Raw genomic sequence first — 23,755 nt, 5'->3', positions numbered from 1 at the left:
TCTGCACATGGATTGCAAATCAAAACTCTGAATTGGGAAAAATTTTTCTTGTTATTTATTATCCTAGGTAATCTTTGGATATATCAGATAAACTTCAACTCTAGTCTTCCAGGCTACAGAGGTTTCAGAAGACTAGAAAATGTTCATGCTTCATTGCCGAAGTTTCAAAGATTAATCAAGAATACAATGCTCACAGTGGATTATCATTCCCATACAGCAAAATGTGTTCTTCTGGCCTGCTACACACCACAATGAGAACTTCTTAAAAATGATCTTTTATTTTGATATTGCATGCAAAATAATCCAGATAATTTTGGGTGTTTTTTGTTATATGAGGACTATAAATTCTCTTCCTATCATATGAATAACACATGAGAAAAAAAGAAGCATTTTATTTTTCTTGTCTGCTTGAATGCTTGGATATATAAGATAGAGATTTCTAAAAACATGGAATTTCAAACATCTTTTTTTTAAATAGAGTCTAATATATTTTCTCTGTGTTCACTTAATAATTAAAATAATTGTTCACTGCTTTCTACTCCTGTTAGCACAGCAGATCCAGCAGAAAGAGCACTGTGCTGCTTTCTGTTCTCTGCTGTTTATAACCACACAATCATTTCCAGCCATTAAACCTCACTCAAAGCCATAGAAGGCTACAAAATTGCACACGTGTAACTGAGGGTTTACTCTCGTTTGCCAGAGCCTTGATTTTTAGGCATCCTAAATGAGGAGAAAAAATCTGGGTTGACCTACAAGTCCTACCTGAAATTTGTAGGACTGGCACATTGGAGGAAATGGTTCCTTACTTGCAAACTGAGCACATATGATAAGGAAGTTGCTGGCACAGAATAAGCATGGGGCCTGCATGCCATTTTTAGTCACTTTTCAAAGTAGAACTGTGTTTAGAAGCAGGGACAGGTTTGGTTTGTTTTACCAAGTGAAGTAGGGCAACAAGGAGATCAAATTATTAGAAGTTAGAATGGTAACTGAAGAAAGGTATAACTTAAACAAAGTCTTGTTTTGAATTATTTACTTAATTTTAGGAAGTTTTGCTGAAGGAGTATGTAGGATTTACTTCAGCAGGAGACGTTTTCCCTTCATTCTTTTGCAAATATATAAGACAGGAGACAAATTCTTCTCTCTGGGCTGCAGAGCTGAGCAACGCTTGCTCCATTCTCCCCACGTGCACCCTTCTCTCATTCATATAAATGGAGATGCAAAGTATGCAGAGAAAATAGTTGAAAGGGAGCTGCCATGAGGACTGAGACTAATTCAGCACTTAAATATTACTGTGTATTGGCACTGCTGTTTGATGAGCCTTTCATTAACAGCAGTTAAAACAGAGATAACATAAAGCAGCAGGGAGAATGAAGAGCTTCAGTATGAGAAATTATTTTTTTCCAACTGCAGAAATTGATTCTGCTGTTGCCTCATTGACATTTTTCCTACACAGTTTTTACATATTTTTTGTAAATATCTACAAGATAATTTAAAAGACAGAAAGCTGCTATCAGATAGTGTAGTCGGGGCTTGGATTTTCATCTAGTTCAATATTCTAACAAAAATTAAGATCACCAGGTTTTAAAATATATTCAGGATCCAGTTTATGCTGTGAAAAACATGTTGTATGTTGAATTTGTATTCAATTTATTCTGAAATGTGCAGGAGCTGGCTCAGGTTTTATGTATATGTGTGTGTATGTAAGAGAGAAAGAGATTTGTTATCATAATGGACACCATTGTTTTGACTCTCAAAAGTCTGGGTTTCTGGCACGGCTGCCTAAATTTTCTCATTAGGAGCTGATAGCAGCAAGAATGAAAAAGATATTTGTGATAATTCTGAACAAACTAGTTACCCTGGGCAGAGCACTAGAATTACATAGCTCTGCTGCTGCTGGGACTAAAAATATGTAAATATATATGTAGGTTCTTCCAACATTTCCTTAGGGATGCTTTATTCATTATATCCTTACTCTTCCCTAGATATTTATTATTGGCAACAAAGAGAATGTTTTTTCTTTATCATCTTGGCAAAGATGTTTGCTATTGTGCTCCAACCATAATGTGCACAGAGAACTATGCTGTCCCCACTGCCTGTGGATATCTTGACTGTTAATACTGTATATAATCTCTTTCACTTCACACACAAGATTAAAATGGAATACAGACCCAATATGTAGAAACGCTTGACTGATCTCACTTGCGTAGAGAAAAAAATATGGGCACTGAGGGCCCTACTCTAGGACATGGGAAAGTCTCATTTTCTGGAAACTTGGGAGCTGTAACCCACCCATGAATTCTTCTGGTTTTTGGGGAATTCACAACCATTTCCTTCCTCTAAAGTCTGAAAATTGTAAGGTCAGCTTTGGATACTTGAGTAATAGAAGGGCATTGAACTCTGTAATTTTAAATGCATCTCGCTCCTGTGAATTGGGCATAAGTGTAAAATGAACTGGATTAAAAATGATGGATATTGAATCTCACAGTCTTTTTCAGTGACCTTTGAGACCTACTTGAAACCTAAAGTGACTCAAACCCAAATCCTTGAAAAAGGAAATGATTGTGCTCCAATTATCTTGAGTCCAAGGAACTTGCCAGTGACAATCAGTAGCTTGGTTTTTTCAAAAAATCCAGATTAAAACCGAGGGGACAAGATGCATTTAAAAGCTTGATTGGCTAAAACCACCTGCTGTCTTTAACCACTGGTGAGCAGGTAACTGGCAGGCTGGGTTGACAGAGTGCATTCTTAAAACAAAGCTAATGAAATGTTTTATAGTCCTGCATTCGTTGGCATATAGAAGAAGCCTGAGGCTTGAACTGTCTATTCCCCACAGATCATCTAGTCTCCCTCTGTGAGATTTCTTCAAAACATCCATTTTAACGTTTTTACAAGCACTGGATAATACCAAATGTACTAGTTTTTACTATAGTACTATATTAATAATATTTGGAACACCAACAAAACCAATCTCTTCTACAAGCAGTTTATTCACAGCTTGAAATCAGTCACCCAAGAAAATAGCCTAAAGACCTCAAGAATTTAAAGCGGTGACAATGTATGATTACAGAAATAATTTCTACATTCCCATGAATACAGAGGTTTTTGTGGCAATGCTTGACAAGACAGATATTTCTGAGGTCCACGTTTAGGCAACACTAGAGGTGGGATCCATTTGCCTGTGCACAGGTGTCTAGAGCCAGCTGAAATGCCCTAGATGATGCTGGATCTCATCCACCAGACTGCTCTTCCTGTTCCCAGAAGGACAAAGCTCCATGTGGATGCTTCAGACATTAGAATGTGTCTTAATTGTGTGTGCAGTTGAAGAAGCCCTAAAGTTCAAAGAAAAATTGTTTGTTTTAGCTTTTAAAACGTACTTGGAACAATGTGTATCATAATAGATTATGTACTTTCCATCCGCAGTACCAAAACCCACTGAAAGAACTCCACATTATGCTTAGTAACCCAATATTATTAGAATTAGTTTCTAGCCATCTGATCTGAGCTCATTGATGTCTGACCATTGCTCATCACTGTTCCACTGTCAGAGCTGTGGGGTGGAGCCAGCTCTGGGGATGAGCACAGTGCTTCACACAGAGAGATCACTGACATGAGCAGCCTGTTCTTGTGGGTGCCCAGGACACACCTGGACTCATGCACCCCTTTTGGTGCTATACAGACTGCCAGTGACTTTCCTGGAGTTCCATATGGATCCTATGGACAATTCATCAATTAGAGGGCTTGTATCCAACTTGACAAAATGGTAATTCCCTTGGGGCTCAGCAAAGTGAAAATAAGGAACATAATAAAGCACATTTGGGAGTTGGTTTTTTTGGTTTTTTTTTTTGGTTTTTTTTTGTTTGTTTTTTTTTTTTCTTTTGGTGTTAGTAAAACACATCTGGATTTATTTTTTAATGATTTTTTTTTTTATTTTTATTTTTTAGGGGAAGACTAACATTTACAGGTTTCAAAAACCAGTGTGCTTCAAGAGGGAATTATATGAGGAGATAGTGGTGGCACTGCAGACAGGAGTTAAAGGGTTCTGAGAATATGGATCCACACACAATTTCCTGTAATATCTCAGATATCAGCAGAGCCCAAACTGGCCATCATCAGTCAGGGGTCATATTCAGCTCTAAGATCAGTCCAATCACACCAAGAATAATTTTAGCCTTACGATTTTTGTTCTAATGCTGGATTTTTATTCCATTCTGAGAACGAATGCTAATCCTGGCAGCACTGAAGATTTGCAGGAAAGACCAATGTGAAAGCTCTCTTTTACCTTTTGCATGTCATAAGCTAACGTCTTCTATTTCTAATTTAATTAGCGATTACCCTCCTCAGCACAGGCTCTTGTCTCCACGAGGGTTTTTGTGTTTGCGGTGGGGAAGGCTGCCGGCGCTCGGTGCGGGCAATGCGCTCCTGCCGGCGCTGAGCTGCAGGTGGCAGGGCTGCCCCAGCGAACAGGCTCCCCTGCCTCCGTGCCAGCAGCACAAAGGAACGGCAGCCGAACAGCTTTTCAATGCTTTTTGCATTTTAAAGAGAAATCGGCGAGCCTCGAGTCTTGCCATATTTAGCTGGTGACACTATATAATCAGCCAGCCTTAAATCAGGAAACATATCTGGTCAGTAAGGCAGGTGACCATCAAGTGCCATGGGCTACTAAAATCAGCAAGTTTTAAGTATCTTCCCACGGCTGCCCATTTTGTCTGTATACATAAAAGTTTCACTAAGTACAATTAAAAAATGGAAATAGCTACAATTTTTCATGTAGATGACAGTTACAAATGTTAATGTATAATGTAACATCAGTTTTTTTTTCTGAATGAACCAGCAAGGAACCATGCAGTGATGAGTGTTCCCTGAAGTTCTACTGAAACGTAGTTTTAACTCTTTGATGCTTGAAGCTTCTCTTGATCAAATGCCTGTATTAATCACTCGAAAATTATAGGAACTGTTGCATATTCGGAGCACATGTTGATTTACAACCCTTCTTAAAAGTGACAAAACCCCCATTTGAATGGGAGAATTAATCATTAGCTAATATTCAGGTAGGATGTTGACAGAGAAGGTATATCTAGAATACAATGTGCAGCCTTGAAGAGGTTCAGTGCTTTCTTTTAGAGCTCATTTTTTATCTTCCACAAAGACTGAGTTATTAACGAAGAAATCTAAACACAACGACATTTTATTTCTATGCTGAAATGCAGTCTTCCCTCTGCACACCTTCTGTGTGCTCTAGAGAAAACAACTCCAGTTAATGCTGCTACAGGAATTCTGGCCCCAGTGCATTTCCCTGGGAAATGTCCCATTTCTTCAGTGGGGAAAGACTTCTGAAAAGAACTGAAATGTCTCTGCACATCCACATCCACTGTTTTATGCCCATCCACAGGTACATGTTTCCAGAGGTCCACAGTATGTTACTGATACACCTGCAGTGAGGAAGGGGACACACTATGGATATTTTTCCAGGCCCTGTAAAATGCTATACCTGGAAGTTTGATTTCCTGGAGTGGTTTCAAATCTCTGTATGAATGCCCTGGACCCCCAGCAGCATGTCACTGAAACAGGAAAGCATTGCTGCAGTCCTCAATACAGCTCATTCTTTGGAGTTAGAAACAGAGAAAGATTATAGCTGATTTTAAATTTCTTTGCTCATGCTTGTTTTTCAGAATTAATGTAAGTTTCATTCCACTGCAGAACAGAGGGAGGAATGAAAATTTCCTAGGAACATATTGCTGCTTCTTTCGCTGGCCGGCTTGCAATTCACTGCTCAAAATAGCATGTGTTTTTTAAGGATCACATGTGAATACAGAACATTTTCATCTTAAAAACCATCTTTGTTTTCCATTAAAAGCATGGAGATATAAATGAGAAACGTTTTGGGGTTTTTATGAAGTGAAAGAAATTAGTTTTTTTTTTCCATACTTGTTTTCTAGAAGGGAATGCTTTCGCTTTGTTTTAAGCTCTTGCCCAGTTTGTCACATCAAATACAAGTCTCTTCTGTCAGTACATTTCAGTGGTTCAGCTATATCCATGGTCCCTCTCTGCAAGATAAACTTTAAGCCAAAAGAAGGGGCTTTGAGATTCCCATCACTCAACTTACTATTCTTGCTACCCGCTTTCCCTTTTTGAAGAGCCACTGTGCACTCCTGCTGAGATGTGGAACTAATAAATGTTCATTGTACATCCCATGTAATGATATACATGGAATAAATAAATGTTCAATTTTGACAGTAGTTAGTGTAGCAAGCAGCAAATACAGTAACTGCTTCAACTTACATTCTAAACCCAGTTATTTTAACCCAAATATTCAAAATCCAGTCTGCACAGGGTCATTCATTTTAGTGAAACCTTAGATGATCTTTGGGACAGAATGAAAAGCCAGCTCTTAACCCCAATAGCTTAAGTAGTTCAATACCCGAGAGTAATCCCTAGCTTGTTTACTGTGACTACTGTTCTCTCCATATTTCCAATTCCTTCTGTGCTAAAGATTTTTAAAATTGTCTGTGTAAAAACAGACTGAAGTCCTTGGTTTTGCTACGTAGGTAGGAAATAACATGAGTTTTGTAATCTACAAGGAGGTGGGAAACTGCTTGGAAATATGGTATAGGCATGCTTAAAGAAATTGTTTTAGACTAGCTCAGGGCTCAGCAAGACAGCATTGCATCAGGTTGAACTTGGCTCGTATCTTAAGTACATTTCCAAAACCATATGGAGTGGATATTTTGTGTTAGCTTTAAAGAATACAGGATGAGTTTCTGCAGCACAATACCATAGCAAAAGCAGATTCTGGGACAAATTCCATAACCTGAGATTTACAGAGTCTAGGATATACTTAATAGCCGCCACTCAGCACAGGAGAAGGCTCCATGTTTTGTGATACCATGCTGAGTCAAGAAATATTAGTACTTGCAATCACCTAAGAAGCTAGGAATTAGAATTTCCAGCTTAACACTTGCAATATTAGTGATCATTTGCATCTACAGCTTGTTATTTGTAAAATGACAGATATGTATATATATTTTACAAAATACTGAGCCCCTTGTTCTAAAGAGATTCCTATCTTAACTAGATAAGAGGAAAAATACTGAGTCAGGAATAATTTGGCAATAGACAGGTATGCACATGAAAGCAACAATTTCATGTGCCTATCTACAAGTCCCTTGAGGACTACTGATATATATTTAAATGGTTCTCACATGCTGACACTTGAAAATATGGCTGTTTTGCCTGCTGCACATCATACAAAATGTCATTAATTTCATTGATAATTTGGTTATTTAGTAAACAATCCTGCCACAAGGCTTCTGGCGTTCGCTATTCCTTTTGTGTGTGTTGCCAACCCTGGAGGATGCAGTGGGATGACACACAACTGCTGAAGCTACATGCTGGATTCACTAGCAAATACTCAGCACTCAGTAATGTTTATTCATCCTATGCTATGCCCTGAATGCCAGTCTAGGACTCTCCAGTTTCTCACTAACACCCAGAGGTAGCAAATGATTTCTCAATAATGCAGTATTCAGCTGCTCAATTGCTCCCAAGCTACATAGCTCATCATGTTTTTACACTGTTCTGTATCTGCAGCCATTTCAATTCCCAGCAACAGTGATAATAGAAAGAAGCAGCATTCATTTCAGGTAAGACTAAGCTTAAAAAACATGTTTTTTCAGGCAAATAACTATGAGTGGATATGAAACAGATCTGAGCACAGCTATCACCATCACTGCAGCTAATTCTAGTTAGAGTGTTGCACCCCAATTTCTCCTTTCTTTTTTTTTATTTTTTCTTTTTCCTTTTTTTCTTTTTTTTTTCCTTCCCCTCCTTTACATATCAGCTACATAACAACTTGCACTGTTGTCCTCTCCTCCATGCACTCTGGAGCAATTCAGGTGACTATGGAAACTTTGTTAGCTCTTGTAGCTATTAATTCTGCCTTTCCTCGTGGTGGCACCATGACAGCATCAAAACTGTCAGCAGGGAACCCAACCTCCTCTACAGGGCAGAAAGTTTCTTCCTCCTTGCATCCCAGCAGGAACTGCAGGTTCCTCACTCCCTGCAGTGTGCCCAGGCTAGCAGAAGGGCTCTGGCTTTACAGTTCCAGAGCCAGGAAAGCATTCTTGTCAATCTCCCTGCTCCTTCAGAGCTGCTGGTGAAATGCAGTGCAGATAGCTGAGCACATTCTTCCCTGAAAAGAACATAATTTGAGGGCCTATTTAGCATCATATTGTATTAAGCTAAGTATTTCTTACAGTGGATATGATCAGTCTTACCGACATCTTCAGTTTGTAAGGAACGAGTGGTGTGAAGCACCTTCAAGATGCCACATAATGAATGTTGAACTGGACAGATGTGCTCTCCTTTCCTTGTCCAAGGGGAAGCTGGAGTGCATTTGTGGAGATGACTTTGACATATAACTTATTTAGTTATCACTTTTGTCAGTACGCTCATCATTACAGCATGTACTGGAAGGAATTCTGTTTCAGAATATTTTTAAGCATTAAAAACAATATTTTAGGGCTCTCAGTCATTGCTATTACTATTTGATAACCCTCTCCCCCCCCACTCTGAAAAGTTTTTCCATGCTATTTTGCTTAATCTTTTTATTTAAGACCCATTGTTTAGAAAGGGCTTAGAAAGGAGCACCACTGTTGGTAATTTTGCTTCTCTCTGTGAAGTTCTAATACCGTTTTAAAAATTATTTCTATTTTTTTTGATTCTTTGCAAGAACTTTGCAACTTTAAACTCTTCCTCTCATTACCCAGACATTAAAAGAATGTCCTTTCAGCAAGTGCTCTTTTTCTTATTCACCTTCTGTACAATGGGGAGATGTTTTGAAAACCGCCTCCTTCAACAGTATCACACACAAGTCTTACGGGCTTTTAAATTTGTTTCCACCAGCTGGGCTCACAGTTCTTCCTACACCAAAGTGAATAGTGTAGGTTATCTGCTTCCTTTCCCTTCCCCTGATGACAAATCAGACAAAGTAAGGGCACTTGATTTCAATAACATCAGTAGATATTCCTGGATCCCAATGGCAGAGGCAAACTGCATCCAGTTGCTATATGTATTTTCTGCTAATGAAAATAAAAGGACTTACAGGAAGAGTCTCATCTTCCTCCTGATGGGTTTAGTTCTGAAGGCCAAAATCTACAATCTGAATCATCCAAATCTTGTTTAACATTGTCTAAATCTTCTTCATGGATCTCCTGGTGCAATTTGGTCTTATCCAAACTGTACAGATTAGCGTTTCCCTCAGCAAAGACAACCTACTTGAGCCTTTTCCCTCGGCAGAGATCCTAGTTGCAATAAAGGACTAATACATCAAATCACAAGTCTGTATCATAAAGAAAAGCCTTGGACAGCCCATCATATTTTGTGATTTTTCTCTCATGATTATCTATATAGTCAGTGATCAATAGGAAAGATTTGTGTCTTACACATCTCAGATAAGAATTAAGCTCTTAAATGATTTTAAGAGAGACCATAAAATTTATCTTTGTAATTTAATTTAACATTAGTGTTAAATTACATTGCAAAGTGCATCATGTTGACTGCATGATATGATCTTTTATACTGCATTCAGTATTGCAGTGAGTATCAATTTCAGAGAGCTTGTCAGGACAAAATTAAATTTTAATGTAAATTGGAGCAGATTCATTAATTTCAGTCTTTACTAGATTTGGATGCAGTTCCACTGTTAGGTAAGGTTTAAGGCTGGTCTGTATTAATTAAGAGGAGGAACTGAGCACCTTGAACAAAGTATTTTTTACTTAAGCCTTGTCCTGTGAACTAATACCTCCTTTTTAAATCCAATTATAGGTTACGAATTGCTAGAGAAGCACAGTATTGTTTTATCTCACTGTTTTTCAGTGGCCTGCTGCAAAGCACATGGCATTTGAAAGCTTTCTTAATTTCATTTTCTCTAGATAGTTCAAAAATCATAGAGCTTACAATTTGTTCTCATTTCAATATTATTACCTCTGCTTCTAACACAATCACTAATTTTACTTCTTACACAGTACCAAGTTAAGGACAAAACAAGGGTGACTTAGGAGGCTGTCATGCACTTAAAAGAGGTTCGTTGCTCTCTTATTCTTTGCCAAGCACAGATATTTAATAATCAGAATTCCTTAATAATCCACCATCACAGCCAGTCCAAACAGTATCTCTAGGAAACAGCATGGGAAAGGTCTATTTCCTTGTTTGCCATCTCCCATCATTACCACGTGTGATGTTGCTGCATGACATTTCCTTCCTCTCTATTTCTCCAAACGCAAACAAGCTCCTATTCAGCAGTTCTGAGTCAAATCCTAACACCTGATATTTCTGATATGCAAACTGTTAGCTTTTTCTATTTGTGCAACAATGAGACCTTATCAGTTTTGCCGCTTTTCATTTTGACTATGAAATGCATCCACTATCACTCTTCACCTGTGTCCCTGGCAGCTCCCTTAGGTTCAGATGGATTCCGGTATGTTGTTTGTCTTGCTCAAACTAATGTTGATTCAAAACAAATCACAGCATTATAAAAAAGATCAAGAGTGTAAGGACTGCATTTGAATGCTGACAATTTTTAGTGTGCAGCTGTATTACAGCTTGGAAATAAGTTTAGAAATGTTTTTGTGGTGAAGTGGTCTCCAGGCAGCAAATGCTGACTTTAAGTTACTGAAAGTTACTGAAAGCAGAACAATAGGGGATGCTATGCCTGGCCAAAATACAAGTCCAAAAATTTAGTGGTGAGGTTAAAGTTTTTGGTTTGCATATAATTTTTGAGGCTACTTCAAAAAACGTGCCACAGAAGAAGACAGTATCTATCTATATTGAAAAACAAAACGTCACATCACCTTTGATTTTACAAATTCACTTCCATACATTGTTCTATTTTCAGGTTTCCTTGTACAAGAAATCACCTCTTCTTCATACAAAAGATACCCATAAAGATTCATACAGACTGAGGCAATACAACAACTGTGATTCATCCTTCAGACTAACGTGTACATAGCAACTCTAATTTTATTTACAACCATGAAAAAAAGAAAGCTTTTTCCAGAATATAAGCAGCTAGCTTTTCTGTGTCATGAATCTCTTCCCCCATCCATATAAAATCCTCTTGTTTCTATACTGCAGCTCAGGCACAAATGCAGTGTTTTTCACATAACCAGTTCTATTTTTAGCCTGAATTGTAGGAAGTCTGCAGCATTAATAAATGGAAGAGAAGTACAGAAGTACACTGCATGGTAATGTGCCAGTGCAAAAGCTACCTTGGCCTTTAGCCAGTGAACTGTGGTTAGATGTTAGAGCAATGAAAGTAAAAACACCACTTGTAATGGAATGATTAATAAGCTGACAAACTTCCATGTATTTATTTCATACTTTTTGAATGCCAACCTTATTAATACCAACATATTTTCTTTTTATTAGTGATATCTCTCAGCCTGAAGCACATAGGAGATATATATACATATATATATATATATGTACATTTTTATATATGCATATGCATATTTTTATACATGGAGTTGAGGTTTGCCTAATTCTACGTTCAAATAGAAAGGAGGATACTTTGCAGTGCAGACCTTGACATAGAACAAAAATGGAATAAGGAAGGAGCTTTTTTATAAACTAATATTGCAACTGCAGTAGGCATAAAACCCATTGTTTCATTCTCTTCTATTGACTCTGCAATTCCTTGTTTGGCACCAAAATTCTGAAAGTAAAAATGCTCCAAAGCTGTTACACAGAGGACAAAAGTTCACAGTTCTTACAGGGACAGAGTCTTCTGTAATTACTTCTCACCCAATCCACAAAACTTGTCCCAGCACTGTTATGCTGTGGACAGATGGATGTTTATATAAAAGACCTTGTGCCTGAATAAAATTCCATTTTGGGGTTATATAAAAACAGCAATTACTGGAAAATGGAACTTTTTAATTAAATGTATTCAAAGAAAGTAAGGATTAATGACTTTAAAGTAGGGAGTATTTAATGCTTGCAGTCATAGATCATCCACTAGTGAAGCTGTATTATCACCATCAGGCAATGATGCTTTTAAGTATTGAAGGTATGTGCATTAATAAGGCTTCAAATGTTTTCATAATATAATTAGCAACACAACTAATGTATACTATACCTACTATTAAAATAATGCCTTAATAACCTTAATTCACAGCAACGTCTTCAAAATAAATAAGGATACACTTCAGATCAGGCTAGTTGTCCTTGGCCCAGTGAAGTGCAAATAAACTACACATTGAAACTTTTGAGCAATGTTGATGTGGTAGGGTATGGTTCCTCCTAATTACACCAGAAGAATGTAAAAACTGCCTGATTCACTGATTTGTTGGTAGTAAGGAAATTATTACTTTGCACTTCAATTAAATACAGGCAGTAAAACATAGGAAAAATTATTTGCTGGCTCTGAAATTGTGCCTGCACAGATCAGAGCCTGGGTTGTGCGCATCTTAAAAATCAAGCTCTGACTGTGTACGTCACATGGATCAAATACTATATGGTGAGAACACAAACCCACACACAGAAGTCAAAAGAGAGAAAAAGCGAAACACCAACATTAGCTTTGTTTTTCTGTTAAGAATTTTATTCAGGTACAGCAAAATCAATACTTGTCCTCTGACTGTACACAGTGTACTGGAGCTGTTCTGTCAGGATCTGTATAGAAAACAAAGATGGAATTTTAGGTGGGTGGATATGATGATCAGGTGGAGGTAAAACACAATGGCATGTGTGGCCTCTGCTTCCCAGAATGACTTTATCTCACAGTGCTGTGGGGACACTGGCACTGCCTTGCAGCACCTGCTCACGAGTGCTTGTGGTCTGAGTGTCTGTGCTGTGGAAGTCATCCCCAGGGAAACACAGAGGAAAGCACCATGACATGGCAGCTGAATCTGAATGGGGAGAGTCCAGCCTCTTCCTACCCACCCCACCCTGCAGCACAGCATAAACAGAAAGTACAAACAGAACAAACTGAGAGTTCCTACACATATAGAAAAATCAGGATGTCCAATCTGACTGGTCACTTAATAAATTAGATGCCATATCATCCTGCTGTGTTAAAATATATGATGCTGTACCTAAATTTGACCTCCCTGCACTAATCTTCCGAGACATGAAATGACTAAAATCCGTGCTCCCTCTTTGTCCATGTCCAGAGAGATTTATGCCAAGAACTGAGCTAATAAGCATATAGGAAAAAAACAACCCTCTTAACACTTTCTCTGCTTCTGGTTTTCCCTCCCTGGTTTGTGAACCCATTTATAGACCCTGTGATGGTTACCAGAATCATCACATGCTACTTGGGGTGGCTGCTGGCTGGTCCTGGTGTGTGCCTTGAAATAACTGTGTTGAATTTCTGGGTTAGTTGTACAGGTGAGATGGAAAAAGGAGAGAGCAATAACACACAATTGTGTCACAAAAGAAACCTGTCAAATTACTTAATCCACAGACTACTTAGATGAATAACTGAGCTGCCAGCTGAAAAGGAAATGTATTTTCTGGGAAGTCTTTCAAATGCATCCATTCATTTGAAGTTCTCAGTAACAGCAATATTGAGAAAGGTCTTCTGTGTGCGTATCAGTGCTACCAATTGCACTGCAGCACTGCTCTCAAAGCTGTTAAAGTGTGTGACTAAGGTTGTGCTTCAGCAGCACAGCAGCCCTGGTGTTAAAGCTCCTGGGTATCAGTGATGCAGGCAGCTGTGCTTGCAGAAATTAATTTGACCAGTTCAATATTTTTCAAGAAAATTTGACAGATTCCTTTTGTATCAGCATGCTTCATGGCATACAAGGGATCATCTGCCAGTTCCATTCCAGCATCAGCTCAGGTATTGCCCGATACAGACAACAAAGTCAGCCTCAGTTCCACAACAGGTGCTCTGTTAATATAACAGAAATATAATTTTGCTCTCATCTGAGCCATTCTAAATTTATATGGCTTGATGATCCAATGCACAAGGATACACTGCTAATGGGTATGGAACCACTTATGGATACATTATAAAGCACAATATTCCCAAATGAAGCAGGTGAGGTCCATTCTTCAGCCCTCAGGGAGGGTCCCAGCGCAGCTCATGCACACAGCTCAGCCCTTCCTGCTCCCAGCAGAGGGGGGCCCCAATCACACTAAAAGCCACCCTCACCCAGGCTGCTCTGAAAATGGCACCAGTTTGGAAGACATTGAGGTGGCATGGGATAAATTGAGAAAATGTGCCAAGAGGTCACCCGGGCAGATATTGATATGCCAGCCCTCAACTCAGTGCCATAGCTCCGTCTCATTTACCAGTGGAAATGCAGGCGGGGAGTGACAGCTACAGCTCTGGTGATTGGGATGTCCTGCTTGCTTTGCACAATGAAGAGGAACTGGACTAATTGGACAGACTGACATTTCTGGACGAGGGAGCCAAAATCCGCAGTCTCTTGCAAATAGCACTATCCATACATTACTGATGGATGTGGAGAGTGTGCAGTGGTCCCATGCTGCTGGGGACAGTGCAGCTGTTATTTCCAGAGTGGTCACGATGTCCTCAGGAGCTCAAAAGACATGGTGCCTATCGCTGGAAACTCTGACCACAAAAACAACTACAATTTGGCATTTTGAACTTTGTTTATATGAAAAAAAATATAATTTACACCTTCTTACGTGAGCAAGGCAATGTGAATTTAAATTCTGGCATAAGATTTGGGTAATTTTGCCTATGCTAACACATCTATTTTCTTCAGGCAGTTCAGTGTTTTTAGAGAGCAAGGAGAGATTTTGAACTTTTTTTTTGCTAGTGTGATCACAGTAATGTATCCTCTATCTTCAAAACAGCTTTTTAATGTGTTCCAGCCAGGACTGAAAATATCACACAAGTCACAGAACAATCGTCAAATTCTCATTATCACCCCTAGCGTCAGGAGAAGTCAGTTTTATGGAGAAGGAGTTAGTGAGACCTCAAGATTCCTGTGGTGTTTTCTTTTTTTTTCCACAAGAAAATAGCCTCTTGGTAGAGCATATAGCATCCAGAAAGACCTTTCAATGGTTCCCCAAACTACTCTGTGTCCCATCTATATAATAAGGAAACTAATAATTCCATAATTTGAAATGGGTACTCTGAGGATACTTTCTGCTCTTGCCAAACACCAGTTATGTCTCAGTGAAATGGAAGCCACTAGGCTCAGTTTGGCAGTAATTCAGTGAAGTATAATGGCCCATGATATACACAAAGTCGGACTGAATTCTATTCTGATGCATTATGTCCTTTAACACCATCTCTGTATGAATCAATGATGCTTTCATGAGTATTTTTGAGGTGTTCTGGCACTATAAGAACTGAAATTTAAAATAAACAATTACTTTTTATTTCATTTTAAAGGGACCTTTCTAATTTTTACAATCACATTCCAGAATACTGATCTATTCAACACCAAAAGAAGACACACAGCACAGAAAATTCTTGTCTTCTTTTTTTTTTTTTTCTTGTAGCTAAACTAGAATTTTTCAAGTCTTTAAAAATGGGACTGTATTTGCAGCTCTTATGTGTCATCTCACAGAAGGAAGCCATTTATCACCAAGTTAAACTTCTGTGGAAATGCCTTTTGACTTCCACAGCCATTACCTTTTGCAGCACAGATTGCTAAGTGTAATTATTATCAATTAAATAAGTAAAAAATTAATTTACATTTCTTGTAGCAATTTATATTACAAGGGAAAACTGTAACTTCCAATATTTAAGCAGTCTTGATGAAGAGAAATAAACACATATTTTCAGGGTTTGAAATGGGTTGGTTTATACTAATATACCATATGACACTTCAGAGAGATGCACCAGCACTTCCCAGACTTCTGGAATAATGGGATCTTTTTCCCTGTTTGAGTGTTCCTGTGTTTGGCAATGCAGAAATACAATATCATCTTTTTTCTAATACATATATTTTACAATTGTATCTGAACAACATAATTTCTCAGCTTTGATCATATTTTCTGGGAAAGAATTTGTGGTAATATAATTGATCTGAAGATCAGCTGGAAGGTTCCAAATGTCTCTCAGATGCTCTGGTGAGCACCAAAGATTCTTAGCAAGTGGCTGCAATGTCTAAACCATCTAAACACAGTCAGTCTGTGGCCATATGCTGGTGACTATGTTCAAGCCCCAGTTTTGCATGTACTCACTCACAGCATCCGCATACATTTAAAAAATTTGTGCTTCTTGTTCTCTGCATAATGGGACCCATGCTTGTGGTTCCTATAGTTAAACAGCAATTCCTGTCCGAGCTAGACTCCAAAGTAGATTATATTAAGCTCCACAGCCTGCCCCACTTCTAAAAATGGTAAATGAAAAAAGCAAATCTTGGTGTTCTATGGAGCGACATCATTCTTTCTTCCCTCTCCTGGCTGCAGATTTGTAAGCAACCAGATTTTTGTTTTCATAGCTTTCTGAAACAATTTTCTTTTCCCAAATCGATTTCAACATACAACCCCATGTGTCTATTATCCTTTCCCCTTCTGATATTTGGTTCAGCAGATGGTGCAAATGAACGGCCATATTCAGTATTTGGTTAATCCTATGCATCTCTGAACTGCTGTTTTGAGGCTAATGCAGATACTTTATTATTGTGAATTGTCTGCATTATGTCCTTGCTTTTATTTTTTGATTGATCTGAGTGAGTTCATTATGGGAGGTACATATCACACAACTTGAAGTGCCCCTTAGTTAGCTCCAATAAAAGGTGGAAACTCTTGATAGGAAATTTCCTGAAGTCTATGAAATGGCATAGGGTATAAAGCATTTTCAGAGACAGAGATTTCCAATCATTAAAAAACATTCTGAGATTGAATGGGAAAAGTATGAGATCATTATGGCATGAGTCAATTGATCAAGAAGTGAGGATAAATTAGTCTGCAGACACCACTGACCAGTAAAGGTTTAGCAGGAATATGTTCCTTCAGACCACTTGTTTATAAGCATTTAATTAGGTTTGCATACGGCAAAAGAACCCTGGTCTGGGTATTCTGGGAAGCAATATGGCATGTGCACCACAAAGTGAACATTTAGGGTGTAGAAAATATAAAAACTTATGGTGATATTTTTATGTTCTCTAAGTATGCCCCAGTGTCCCCAGTCCTTCATTAATCTGAGGCTAAGTGGAGAAATGAGTTTAACTTTTCTTCTGAAAAGACTGCATGTACTTGTATCCAACCTGTGATTGAATGGTCCATCATATGTTGAATAAACTGCTACTTGGGAAAAACCTTAATTCAGAGACATTACTACTCACAGACTCTCCTCCTTCTCCCCCTCTCCTGGAAAGCAAGGCCAGAAAAAAATCACGTGGAAGGTCTAGGCAGGGACAGGATCCAAAGGACGTTGCAATAAGGCTGCTGTTTCTTAGGCGGCAATGCCAGCTAAAGCAGCACCATGCTGTCCCACTGCTGTGCAAGCACTGCTATTTGTGTGGCTGCACAGCAAAACAGCTAGGGGAAGAGATCTGTCTAAGAAATAACTAAGGAGATAGCAGCATGCAGGCAGAAATGTGTGGCTGAAACTAGTGATGTGGGACCAATGGTGCTGTACAGACGTACAATCTATATGTGGGTTTCTGAAAGCAATTGGAGAAAGTTTTCTGCTTGGTGACAGACAAAGGCATTTTGAGGACTGTGTTCTGAGCCAGATTCTTGCTGGCTTCTTTAAGAAAAGCTATCTTATTTTAGCTTCTTTTACTGCTGATTGTCTCAACTCCCCAGAAAGGGTCATTCTAGCACAGAGGATGATGTTCCTGCGGAGACTTGTGGCTCTCAGAGCTCTTGGGGACTTGGATGAGCTCTTGGGGATTACCCTTACACATCCATGAGTAAGATGACATAACAGTTGGGCACTAAATCTTTTTGGCCAGTAGCTGAGAGATGACAATAGAAAAAACTACATTTAGTTCTATATTACATCTAAATTACTTTTTATCTGTGTATGACTCTTCTGGTTTTCCCAGTAGCCAAGTATGGTGAAGAGGAGAAAGAGGTATTTGGAAAAACCCTTTTCCTGATGGAAATACAAAGAATGGTCATTTAACTGTCAGGCTCATCCAAAGTTTTTCTGCCTATTGTGCCTATTGCCTATTGTCTGTCAGCTGTCTCTGATCTGGCAGAGTAGCCAAACTGGGTATTCACCTTCATCTAGGACTTGGTATTAAAGTACCACGAAAAGTACTAGGGACACGCAAAAATACCATGGTTGTTCAGCCATTTAAGATTCAAGAGAGTGCATCAGACTATTCCCTGAGCTTTGATACTCTACAAGCTCGTATTCTGTATTCGGAGTTTAACACACCACTGGGTTCATGCTAGGATAGAAAGAGGCTGCACCTGGGCACAGATAAGGTTAAATCTTTACTTTTCATGGCTTTACTTTTCACACTGAAAGTCTGTAACCTCGGGAGTCCCCCCTACTTCTTTAGCACCAAGAAGGCAAATTAGAACAGGCTGGCCATGGGTGGAGCATGGGCACATGTGAGGACACACAAGCTTCTCTCCCAGTCTCTGGGTTTTACTGCATGCACAACGCTGCATCCAGTCCAGACATGATCAATCCCTATGCCAATACCACTGACCAGTGGAGTAACAGGTTTGCATAGCCCTTTATGCCTGGTAGAGGAAAGTCCACCTTCTGGGAATGACCATGCCCAAAGATTCCTGGGGGAATTCCTGGGACTTTTCCTATGGGAAATAAGGTCAGCTTGTGTGCCAGGGCGGGCAGCACACAGCTGAGTTCCAGCCCTATTGAGCACTGGGGGCAGCAGGCAGGGCTGCCTCACTCCACATGCACATCAGGGCCCTTAGCCAGGAAGTCCACTGTGTGTTGGCTACAAGATTTGAAAGGGGTCTAATTCAAACATTAAGAGAAAAAGCTAAATTACAAATAAGCCCTACCATTTTATGTGGGAAGATCAAGCAAATACTCTCTGCTGCTCACAAAAGAGAAAATAGATAGAAACTTTGCATGGTCTCTAGGCAAGAGTTTGAGCCACCTAACAGCCTAGCTGTAAAAAGAAGCTGCATCTTTTTCCCCTCTTATTGACTACAAAATGGCCCAAGGTCACCAATAAGCAAAATGAAGGCTCAAAATACCAACACCATGTGCAGGCTTGAAACAGAAGTTAAAATTATATCAAATCAACAATTACTCATTCCCATGGTGTTCCACCTGCCCTCATTAGGTTGTAAAGAACAAATGTCAGAGATAACATTCAGGAAAAAGGTGTTCTTCTGATAAGGAAAATAGCTTTGTAGCAGTTCCTTTGGGGAGAAATAAATAGTCTTCCTTCCCTCCTTTTAAAAACAGACCAGCTGATCTATTACCAGATTTGTACAAAGTTTCACACAACAGTGTCCTTAAACAGCTGGGTCTTGGTAAAAAAAAAGTCATAAGGTCCCAAGATTATTAACTCAGTGATTTCCAGATAAGACTTGCAGTTTACATGTACAAATATCTTCTTCCTAATTGCTAGCATTGCAACCTCCTGCATGGAATTTCAAAGTCAAGCTGTGTTCCTTCTGTTTCATGTATCCACACAGCACTTGGCCCTTAACAGTTCTTCTGTAAAATGTGACTCAGGAAGGAAGAACCCCTCTAATCTGTGTAAGCTCCCTGACCTTGCAGCATGAACAGAAGACACCAAAAGGTAAATTCTTACTTTACTCAGACAGATATGCAAAGACCAGAGGTATTCAAGAAGGAGCTGTTATTTGTATTTTTTTTTTCAGATTTTAGCCAAATTTTGTGTACTTGGATACACATTTCCAAGTGTTACTGGTTCTCCATGGCATTCAGGAGTTGTCCTCACATCCTGGACTGTGTTCTGTTGAACACATTCTGGCTAGTTGGTCACTCTGCTGCTTGGCTGCTATGTGCCTGCCTTCAGTCCAGGCAGCAGACCTCTTCCAGAGAGACAAGTTTCTTTCACTTCTAGAAGTGTATATGGGAGCAGAGTAAAGACTACCATTTCTTTTGCTACCTGACAGGGAAAATTGTTATTACCTACAGTGATCCTAGTACACAGGAGAACAATAATAGCATTTTTCCTGTGACAGAAATAAAAGATACACACAAGCATGTGTTTCTGTTAATACAGAAGAAATAGCTGAATGAAATGGTGATAATGATATCAGGAAAAAAATTAGGAGAGCCGGCCTTAAAGCTCATTCTTGGTCTGTGACCTCACTTGTAGCACTAAATCAAATATCAGGAAAAAAGGGATCCCAAAGTACCTACATTTAAGCATATAACTCCAAGAGTATGAGCCACAAAAGTCCTGTGTTTCACCTGCCTTGGCTGAGGTGAGCCTGGTACATACTCAAACAATTCAGAATTCAGAAAACATCGTGTTTAAGACTGTTAAGACACAGCAACTCTAGTAAATGAAATGTGCTAGCACTGTTCTCTGGCAGTGAGGCCAACTGGCAGACTGTCCTACCTTCATGAAATTAAGCCTTCTTATGTACCAAGACAGGAGACTACATACAAATTCCCTTCCAGCAATGGACTATCATGCCAACTGCTGAACTGTGCCCAGGAATTCGTTCAGAGTGAACAAAGTAGGCAGGAATAGCTCTTAAAGAGTATAGACAGTGCATTCAGATACCCAAGAACAACTCTAAATGCTGTCTAACATACAAAGATGAACATAACCTGAGGGTCTTGAAAAGGCAAATGAGCTGGAAGTCTGACAGACGTGGATGGCCTAAGCTCACAGAAGTACAAGTTGTGTATACAGAAGAGCAACCACCAGCATGTTTACTCCAACCTGCTGTTCATTCTCTTCAATAAAAAAAAAGAAAAAAGGAATCCTGAGAGCAGACTAGAGAAGATAAGTCCTTGTTTTTATTCAGCCATGCTCTCAGCAGCTGAAACAATCTGGCTCCTTTTTTGACCCACAGTGCCATGCCCTCCCAGTTGCATCATGGCCCTGTTTCAGTAAGTTGTTCACAGCACCCATTACATTGTTTAGCCTGTTCATGGTGTATGTGCACACGAGGCTTTCAACTCCCTCAGGTTAAGTAGGATGTTGACCCATATGTCAAGACTTTGGGGCAAGGGTTCTGGAATACCAGATAAAGCCAGGCATCTTCTCCCAACTCCCATGCTTTGCTGTAAAAATAAAAACCACAGTGGCTGGCTGAAACCAGGATGGCACAGATGCCTGTCGTGTCCCAAGCAATGAAATCCAAAAAGATAAGCCTTCCAGTGAAGTCACTATGTCTGACTGTGGCTTTATGTCCTTTTAAACATCCTCATCTCCTCAGCTGGGCAATGGATATAATGGTTTTTACAACAATATTGCTAGAATAAAATAAAATAAAAACGCAAACACGTCAGATACTGTGGTGATGGGAGTCTAGGTAGATCTAGATTTTCAGAGGCCACAGAAAATGAGAAGGCATAACAAAATTCATTATATGAAATGGCTTTACTATACTAGAACTTTCAGGCACATTTTCAATGATGACATGGACATGTACTTTAGCAAATGTACACGAATGAACTTTTTTCCCCCTCTCCATAATTATTTCTATTTTATAATAGCGGCAAGAGGCTGCAGGCAATGCATTTTCTTGTATTTTTGGATGGCTGAAGTCATCTGGTTTTCTTGATGCTATGCTATTTATTCAAGGTGTTTAAGACTGATAACCAAACACAGATGTACTCTCTAGACTTTCCCATTGCTGCAGTAACACACTGACTAAAATGGCCAACAAATAGAGGGGTGGGTTTTTTAACTAAATTGAGGAAAACACAAAATTTTATATTCATATAAAAGTATCTATATGATAAGCAAAAACCCAAAAAAGTAATCACAGATTAACCCCTTAGGGTTTTTGTTTAAGTTTTTTGAGCGCTACCAAGTGGAAAGCTGAATTTTTCATCACCAAAAGTATTTTCTGCACAATCACAATTCCTGTGATATTCTAGATTCATACAACTTTATTTACTAAAACACAGAAAGTTGAATGTCATTAAATGGAAGATTATAAGAGCCCTTGCAGATAGGAATAAAGTTGCTAATGAGATCTGCCCAAATTGCCTTATTCCTAAGGCACAGACCATCCTTAAGCCTGGCTGCAATGCCAAGTGGTTGTTTCCACCTTTGTATACATCACCTTCCATAATTACACATACAGATGAATACCTTTTTGGACTGCATCTATAACTAACTTCAGACACTGTTTCAAGAACTTAATTCCAGCCTTACTAGTGTGAAGCTAAGCAAGGATGAACTGTATTAATTGTTTGGAAAAGAATACATTTATGTACCTAAAAGAAATGAGTGTGAGAAAAATGTAAGCAGATCACGTTTTAAAAACTTTGTCAAAGCAAGTTTGAAGAATATTAAATTCATATACTTCTTTAAGTTTTTCTCCTGTTTTGACCTGATTTTTTTTTTTTATAACTTGGTATAATTCCACTGAAATCAACAAGCCTCTTGCAGCTGATATCCTTTGAAGTTCTTTCTAATCTAATTTTTGTTCAGAATGAAACTAAGAAAAAAAAAGAATAAAACTTTGAACAATGAAATCAAACACTGGAAGTTAAAAATGTAAGCTCCCTTTAGGTTCCCTGGAGAATATAAATTAGGGGTAAAAGCTGGCATGATACATCCATCTTGAGAAGTACTAAGCAATCACAGCTTCTACTTACACAAAGGCATTATCAAGGACCAGTAACAGCCTTCATAGCAAGTATCAAAAAAAAGCTGCTTTCCTCTTTAATTTCACTTAAAGGAAAAGGTGAAAAAAAAGCCTAAATATAATTTCAAACCAATCAGCATTAAAAAAATAATGTTTTCTATTATGACACCTTCAGGGATTTCTCTGGTATTCTTTGCTCTTTAAGGAAGTGGTCTTCAGCAGAATTTGATGCAAGAAATGTGGGAGGACAGCGTAAGCAGAAAAGTGAGAGCACCTTCATAGACATCATCCTTCTCAAGTCCCCTGGGGGACTACAGAGCTTTGCTTTATGTGGGTAGATTTTTTTTCTGCTGTTTCCTCTTACTTCATGTATTTCTAATCTCTGCTGCAGTAGTCAATGAAAAAGACACTTCTTGAAGCCTCTGTGGTGGGTTTTTTGGTCTATTAGGAAGGCAGCCTTTTCCCTTTAAATGGAGTTTGTACTCAGAAGAGCCTTCAGAAATGGTTGACTGGGCCCCGTGTTCTCAGCAGAACTGGGCTGATTAGCAGAGGCTTTGGAGCCAGCCTTGGAGTTCAGACCATGACAGTGTTCACATGTCCTTTGCTTCTGTGATTAATCTGATGATGTTCATACCTTGTATTTCTACAGGTAATGAAATACGTAACTAGCACAGGAGAACCTTTGCACCCACTGATGACACCAGAGAAAGGTCACTGCTTTCCAAGATGTTATTCCAGTTTGTATATGTGTGTGATTGAAAGAAAACGTTTTCCATATCATTTATTATAGCAACAGAAAGCTTACTGAGGTAGTAAAGTGGCCCACAGTAGGAATCTAAATATTAGAATAAGACTATGGTAGAATCAACCTATCCTTATATCGAACTAGAAAGAATTCAAAGAAACTGAGAAATACAAATACCAGATGGTCTTCTTCATAATACAATTAGACACCAAGAAGGTGTCCAAAAGAAACAAAAAGTATCATGAATATATTTGGTGATAACACTGAAAGACTTCAAGAATATACATTTTGTTCTGAATCATTTGTCGCTCTCCTTACACTGTTAACTGTCATAAA

The 23,755-nt window shown here is 38.8% G+C and overlaps 1 protein-coding gene across 11 annotated transcripts in view; it reads right to left on the bottom strand.

Annotated features, from left to right (window-relative positions):
- The window catches only part of LDB2 (LIM domain binding 2), a 363,923-nt gene that overhangs the window by 11,821 nt on the left and 328,347 nt on the right, over window positions 1-23,755 (bottom strand). The gene's annotated exons all lie outside the window — the stretch shown is intronic.

Source organism: Poecile atricapillus, chromosome 4, assembly GCF_030490865.1.
Source record: "Poecile atricapillus isolate bPoeAtr1 chromosome 4, bPoeAtr1.hap1, whole genome shotgun sequence".
Classification (NCBI taxonomy): domain Eukaryota; kingdom Metazoa; phylum Chordata; class Aves; order Passeriformes; family Paridae; genus Poecile; species Poecile atricapillus.
Note: the sequence above shows the minus strand (reverse complement) of the source record. Positions and strands in the feature narration are given on the sequence as shown.